The following is a 7,996-nucleotide window of genomic DNA, read 5'->3' as shown; positions in this document are numbered from 1 at the left end:
GTATCGCAGTGAGCCGTTTTCGTCACATACTGATGGAACAAAAATGGCGCATGCGTCACATTTAAAAAAAAAAGAAAAACATTACTGAGCATGTGCAAACAGTCCAACGCAGCTAATAACACTTCTAACGCACAGCATGCAGCACTTTCTAAATATTGCTACACATTACACACAATGCAACGTGAGAACTGTGAATGTCACACATACTTTGAGTTGCTGTGCATTAGTCTAAATTATTACTTTTTCTAACATGTGACTTTATCGTCGCACTGTGAAAGCAGCCTTAATGCAGACCTGTAATGATTGGTGTAGCAAAACAGGAGTCTGGTTATTGTGTGATCTGCAGTATCACCAATAAGCCAGGCAGTATACCTGATTATATGGTGATCTGCAGAATCACCAATAATACAAGTATAGCTAACAAGGTAATAGCAACAGTGTATAGTGCTTGGTGCAACTGTAATACTGATTAGTTTGGCAGAACCTCACCAGAGGAGCTGGTGGGTAATATCAGTAATAACCATCACCAGTGACAAGGGCTCACTGGTGAGTGGAGTAGTCAGACAGATCGGATCGGCAACAGACAGGAAGATACAGTACAAAATCGACAGACAAGAGTATAGAGATATTTCAGGCAGAGTCAGCAACAGGATCAGATGGGCTAAAGTACAGAATCGTTAAGCAAAAGCGAAGTCAGAAGAGAGCCAGAGTCAAACACAGGATATCAAGCAATATAACAATAACAATAATAAATCCTAGTCTTGTGTGAAATCCCCGGTTTCCTCCCGGATCAAAGCACACCAGATCTATCTAAGGTCTGAGTGCTAACACGAAGTATTCGCAACAGCAGACGAGGAACAACTGAACTCCAGCTCCTTATATGCTGGAGATGTCCCAGGACGTCCGCCCACAGGCTCAGCCAATCCGGAATCTCGCTGGAGTCAGCTGACCAGTAAGTCAGCTGACTCCCCTCTTAGCAGCATAAAGGTCCTGACGCTGGGCGCGCGCACGCGTAGCTCTTGCCCTGTATGCGGCCGAAGGACCTGGCCGCAAACTACCATGCGACAGGACGGCGGGGACCGCCGCCACCTAAGATGCGGAAGCGGCGGTCATGCCGCCCTCCGCCGTGAGTGCTGACACGTAACATTCGCAACAGCAGACAGTTTGCAAGTGACTCCAAGCGGCTTAAGAAGCGGATGAGACCCCTCGGCCACACCCACACCCATCAGCCAATCGGAAACGCTGAGAGTCTCCCCTGGCATTAGCCGACCGGCCGGTCAGCTGACACGCCTCCTCCCCGCATAAAGGTCCCATCTGTGCGCGAACGCGACAAAGCCACCCTGTGAGCCACTGACAGTCCCCTCCTCGGCGTGCTAGACACCGGAGGAACGGGAGAAACGCCCGACAGAGAAACCGAAGCAGCTGCGGGGGTATCCTGACTGCCCACAGCTGCATCTCCAGAGACTGTTACAAGGCCTCATTCAAAGTGTAGAAACAGTTTGGCCACAATTCCCGAAGAACATGCTGGTGATAATAAGGCAAGTGAAAAATATCACCACACATCGTTTGGCTAGCCTTATTAACATGTAGAGATAAGCTTTGGCAGTGAGAGTGTCTTATCACTCCAGTCCTTAAATTATCACCTCTATAGTTATTCTTAGTTCCAGCGGGTAGTTATTGTTACATGCAGAAAGGAGCACACGCATGTAGGATGTAGCTCCACCCCTCCTGCTGCCAGGACAATTACAGCTAGCCTGTGCAGGACGGCCAGGGAAGGAGAGAGAGAGGTTGTGGCTGTGTGTGTGTGGTTGGGTCTGTGCTTGTTTCTCAGTGTGTTAATGTGTGTGTGTGTGTGTGTGTGTGTATACTTGGTCTCTCTCTCTCTCTCTCACACTCACTCCCTCTCTGTGTGCCTGCTGTGTATATTTCTATCTAAACAGAGTCCCCTTCTCCATAACCTAGTAAAAAAATAAAGCAGACAGCTCAGAATGCTTGCGGTCTGTAGTAACACTCTACTTAATGACAGCTCAGGCCAGGTGATATCTCCTCACACACCTTACAGTAGTTATCACTTGTATTCCACTCTGTGAATTTACATCCTGTCTTTAACCAGTTCAGCCTATCTGGACGAGTAAGTTTGTCCATATAGGCTTTGCTGCTGCTGCGCAGTGCACACGATTGCGCTCTCACCGCCTGCTGCTAGCCCCCGATCAGTGAATGGGAATATACTTTCCATTCACCGATCTAAGTGCCCCACAGAAAAACCGATGATCTCTCATCAGAGACCGCCGTCTTTCTGCCCCAAAAAAATGTTTCCCGTCCTCTTTCTAGTTCCTGGATGCGAGATCGTTCACATCCAGGACTTTTTTGACTGTTGCCATCTTGTTGCCAAATAGTAGACTTCACCCACATACATTTTTTTTTATTAAACAATGACATTATTTTACATTTAAAATTAGCTGTTTCCTTTCCACTCCAAAAATTACCCAAATACATTTCTTTATACAAAAAAATAAATTAACAAAATTACAATAAAAAAAAACAAAAACAACATAAATAGTTACCTAAAGGTCTGAACTTTTTAAATATGCATGTCAAGAGAGTATATTATTATATTATTTTAAATTATAAGCTTGTAAATAGTGATGGACGCAAATTGGAAAAATGCACCTTTATTTCTAAATAAAATATTGGCGCCATAAATTGTGATAGGGGCATCATTTAAACGGTGCAATAACCAGGACAAATGGGCAAATAAAATACATGAGTTTTAATTATGGTAGCATATATTAATTTCAAACTATAATGGCCAAAAACTGAGAAATAATGAATTTTTTTCATTTCTTTCTTAATCTTCCTGTTAAAATGGATTTAGAAAAAAATAATTATTTGCAAATTGTACCACATAAAGAAAGCCTAGTTGGTGGCGGAAAAAACAAGATATAGATCAATAGATCAATTCATTGTGGTAAGTAGTGTTAAAGTTATTGGCGAATGAATGGGAGGTGAATGTTGCTCAGATGCATGAGATTTTCAACACTGTGGGGCTGAACTGGTTAAATTTAGAACTATGTCCTTATTTTAAGGATTGAAACCTTAACATTAAATATCACTCCTTACGTTAAAGACAGAGTCCTTATTTTAAAGTTTGAGGTAAATTGCTTAGCGAATACTAAATGCTTTATCACCATGGTGATAACAGTAAACACAGTACAGAATCAGTATTTTTTTTAACATTTATCTTTTTATTAGATTTATCATAACATACAAATAGTTATTGAAATCATTTTGCAAATACACTTGTGACAATAATTATATTATCAAGAATGATATTTAACAATTCCAATTGTAATGATTGACAGATAAATCTTACAATTCTAAATTAACCACTCTAAGCTATATAACATATATATCACACCAATGATGATATACTATTTGTAATGTTTTAGCCTTGAGGTTGTACTCATAATGAGCTAGGATTATAGTACAAATCCTGTTCATTTTCATGGCCACTACGGGTGAACAGGACCTAGACTTCCCAGGTCTGTTGTTGGGTGATTCCAGTATGAACCACTATGGGTTGTAAAGCAATGAGAATAGTACGCCCTCTGAGGTTATGTTCCGTGAGGGTTGAGGCTAAGAGGGATATCAGTAATCATGGAGTATATCTCATGTGGGAATTATAGAAAGTGGACTAGTCTATAACTACGGGTAACAAATAACATAACAAGGGTGATGGAGGGGTCAGTACTGCTTTAGACGTTAACCACCCTGGCGTTCTGATTAAATCGCCAGGGTGGCTGCGGGAGGGTTTTTTTTAAATAAAAAAAAAACTATTTCATGCAGCCAACTGAAAGTTGGCTGCATGAAAGCCCACTAGAGGGCGCTCCGGAGGCGTTCTTCCGATCGCCTCCGGCGCCCAGAATAAACAAGGAAGGCCGCAATGAGCGGCCTTCCTTGTTTTGCTTAGATCGTCGCCATAGCGACGAGCGGAGTGACGTCATCGACGTCAGCCGACGTCCTGACGTCAGCCGCCTCCGATCCAGCCCTTAGCGCTGGCCGGAACTTTTTGTTCCGGCTACGCTGGGCTCAGGCGGCTGGGGGGACCCTCTTTCGCCGCTGCTCGCGGCGGATCGCCGCAGAGCAGCGGCGATCAGGCAGCACACGTGGCTGGCAAAGTGCCGGCTGCGTGTGCTGCTTTTTATTTTACGAAAATCGGCCCAGCAGGGCCTGAGCGGCAGCCTCTGGCGGTGTTGGACGAGCTGAGCTCGTCCAGACCGCTCAGCAGGTTAAATACTGTCTTCCAGGAGTTTGGGATTATTGCTCCAGGTCGATTTGGCCAATATATGTTTGTAAGCTTAAGTTCCATAGTTAGATTATAGGATACCTTGGCAATTAGCTGAGATAGAGTGAAGGGTTCCATAGATTTCCAGTTGGTTGTGATAACATTTTGAGCAATCATAATGATATGACATATTATGAATTCATGAGGTTTTCCAATCTTCTCAAGGCCTATCAATAATAGTGCCAGTTGTGGTAGAAGTCGGAAGGAATTTGAGTAGTTTTGGCGAATTATAGTCTCGATTTCTGACCACAATTGCGTCACTAGGGGGCATTCACATAACATATGGAATAGAGTTCCTGTATTTTTACCACATTTCAAGCAAGTATCAGATGTTGATGGGGAGAAGGCCGTTCATCTCCGAGGGGTAATATACCATCTATAGTGTTTTTTGGTATTGTTCCCAGTGGGAATTGCATTTAGAGTATGAGAGTAGTGACCTGTTCCCTTTAAGAATCTGGTCCAGTGAAAATTGGGTCTTCAAATCATAGGACCATGTTTGCACGTATTTTTGGATAGGGGAATATTCTGGTATTGCTAGTACATTGTACCAGATAGATATACCTCCTTGCACAGGTATCTTTGAGTTAAGAAATGTGACAATATGTGCCTTGCATTGGGGAATTAGGATTTTCCTGGCCTTGAGAAAGTTGGAGATTCTTAGATAAGAAAAAAACATAGAGTTTGTAATCTTAAACTGATATTAGTAGTAGTTATGTAAAGGATTTAATATGAACCTTATCTATAAGGCCATTTAGAGATGTAATCCCTTTGTTTATCCATTCAGTCATTTGTATATGTGGCATCATAATCTGTAGAACAGTAATAGGTATCCTAAAAGCTAATAGTTGGTCTGTATCAGGGGGATGTTTGCAAAAGTGCTCCCAGGAGAGTATTGTAGATTGAATTGTTAGGAAGTCTGATTTGGGGACCTTATACCCCAAAAGAATATTAGAGAGAATATCATGTGATTTGTGTTTTAACAAATTGCTTTCCTGTGAAAGCCATATTTTGTCTGTGGTATTAGACCACCACTTTCCAAATTGGTTGCATGGTAATATTTTTAGTGCAGAATCATTATTAAAGACATGAGATGACATTAGTGAATTGTGGCCTAAGTATATTATGCTGGTGTAGATTGAGCATCTCACTAATTTTATAAATGTGAAGTTTGGATGTTTGTTACTCAAACACGCAACAATGGCTGAACGAACAGATTTAAATAAAATTTGGCACACACATAGTACATTACCTGGAATAACAGGATCATTTTTTTATCCCCCTAACCAAAAAGTGGGTGGAGACAAATACGAATTTCACTGGGAAAATGTAAACTGCAGCCACTCTTACACTGTTTGTGGTAGGGTTCTCAAACTTTGCACATTTGGTCATTGGGTGACTAAGATTAATATTCAGAAAAGTAGGTGGAGCCTACAAAAGCCAATCAACATTCACCTATTGATTTTCAAGGGGAATATTTAATTGCTGCCATTCTTGCACCGTTCATGTCACAAGCCTCAAACTTGGTACAGTTGGTCATTGGGTGACTGGGGTTAATTCAGAAAAGGGGGTGGAGATTAGAGATGGCTCGAACCTCAGATTTTCGGTTCGCTAACCTCGAACGCAAACTTCTGCAAAAGTTTGAGTTCGCGCGAACTGCATTAGACTTCAATGGGCAGGTGAACTTGAAAAACTACAAACACTGTTTCTGGCCACAAAAGTGATGGAAAAAATGTTTCAAGGGGTCTAACACCTGGAGGCAGGGCCGGGCCGAGGCATAGGCTGGAGAGGCTCCAGCCTCAGGGCGCAGTGTAAGAGGGGGCGCAAAATTCATTCAACTGTCATTCCTAATTGTGTTTGAAGCAGAAAGAAATATGAAAAGGGGATACATGGCAGTGACTGCAAGCCAGTTAACTAGATATTAAGGTGTTGGGGAGGTTGTGGGCCCTGTGGCGCCTCTTAGTCTAATAGCAATCGGTGTGTGACGGCTGGGGTGGCAGGGATGGAGGGGCGCACTTTGGGGTCTCAGCCTTGGGTGCTGGAGGACCTTGTCCCGGCTCTGCCTGGAGGGGGGCACGGCGGAGTGGGATACACGCCAAAATCCCGAGGAAAATTACGGATTTGATGCAGAGCAGGGTTATAATCCCTAAAGGGCAGAAATCCCATTGCATTCCAAAATTGGAGGCATAAAGTGCTTGAAAACATCTTGCGTGTGTACACATGGATCAGCTAGTGTAAGTAATGTACTGCTTCACACTGACAGACCAAACTCACTGTGTAACGCACCGCAAACAGCTGTTGTGCTGGACTGGTGCGCACCATGGCGAGAGTGCAAGCGATGGCGGTTTTCAAGCCCATATGGTCGGGCTGAGGTAGCTCAATGACAGAACAACAGTGACTGTCCAGCTGATCGAATTTGGTTTGTCCACAATGAAGCAACGACCTTATTATCTTGGGTCAAAAATACACTCATATAGGTCATTGCTTCATTGTGATATGCAAGCCCCTTCACAGCGGCAAGGTAACAATCAGGGGAATTGACACATGTACATGCATTTTGTTTTGCTGTTGCAGCCGCAGTGCAGCCAGAAAAATTAGGCAGGCATGTAGACACACCAGAAAATGTTTTATTATTTTTGTTAGTGGCCGCTGCTAGCAGGAATCCACCTGGCATCCTGGACCCTGTTGGTGGTGGCGGAGAAGGCAGTCACACGGCATGCAGGCAGAGATGCTGTGTGTGGGGAGGTACTGAACACTTTTTTGACTGGGCGACTTCTGTTCTCACTCACAATGCCTCCAGTTGAGCTGAAGGTCCTCTCTGTCAGGATGATTGAGGCAGGGCAAGCCAGAAGTTGAATGGCAAATTGTAACAGCTCTGACCACAGGTCAAGCCTTGCGCACCCAGTAGTCCAGGGGTTCATCGCTGCTCAGAGTGTCTGTATCTGCATATAAGGCCAGGTAGTTGGCTACCTGCCAGTCGAGGCGTTGGTAGAGGGTGGATCTGGAAGGGCTAAGGTGAGGCATTAGACTAAAGAATGTCCGCATGTCCGACATCACCATGAGATCCCTAGAGCATCCTGTCCTTGCCTGCATGGACATGGGAGGATGAGGAAGATTACTGGCAGGTGTTGATGACAAATTTGGTTCTGGTCGTGATGTTTCCAACAACTCTTCCTCCTCTTCCTGTTCACGCACCTCTACAGCCAGCCACTTACTCCCTGCTTGCCAATAGCGGTCACCAGGTTGATCCAATGGGTGGTATAAGTAATGTACCTGCCCTGACCGTGCTTTGCAGACCAGGCATCCATGGTCAGATGGACCCTTGACCCATAGCTGTGTGCCAGAGATTTAGTCCACAAAAAAAGTTGCGATCACAATCCTGACCTCTCAGCGTGGTATAGGATTTCCCTGAAAGAAATCAAAATATAGTGCAATATTGCTTCTAATGAGCCACCCAGTGATTCACTTCATAGGATTGTGTGAGAGCAGCCTCCACCAGTATATAAAGGAAACACGGGGGAATATTTTCACCCCCTTAGTGAGTTCCACTCACCAGATCGTTTCTTGTTTTCAAGCATATAAACCCTCCAGCCTGGGCAATCACAATTCAGGACCTTTTAAAATATATAGATCGAAACTCGCATAGCGTAAAAA

This window comes from Hyperolius riggenbachi, chromosome 7 (genome assembly GCF_040937935.1).
Source record: "Hyperolius riggenbachi isolate aHypRig1 chromosome 7, aHypRig1.pri, whole genome shotgun sequence".
Classification (NCBI taxonomy): domain Eukaryota; kingdom Metazoa; phylum Chordata; class Amphibia; order Anura; family Hyperoliidae; genus Hyperolius; species Hyperolius riggenbachi.
The sequence above is the reverse complement of the archived record's forward strand: the minus strand, read 5'-3'. Positions refer to the sequence as shown.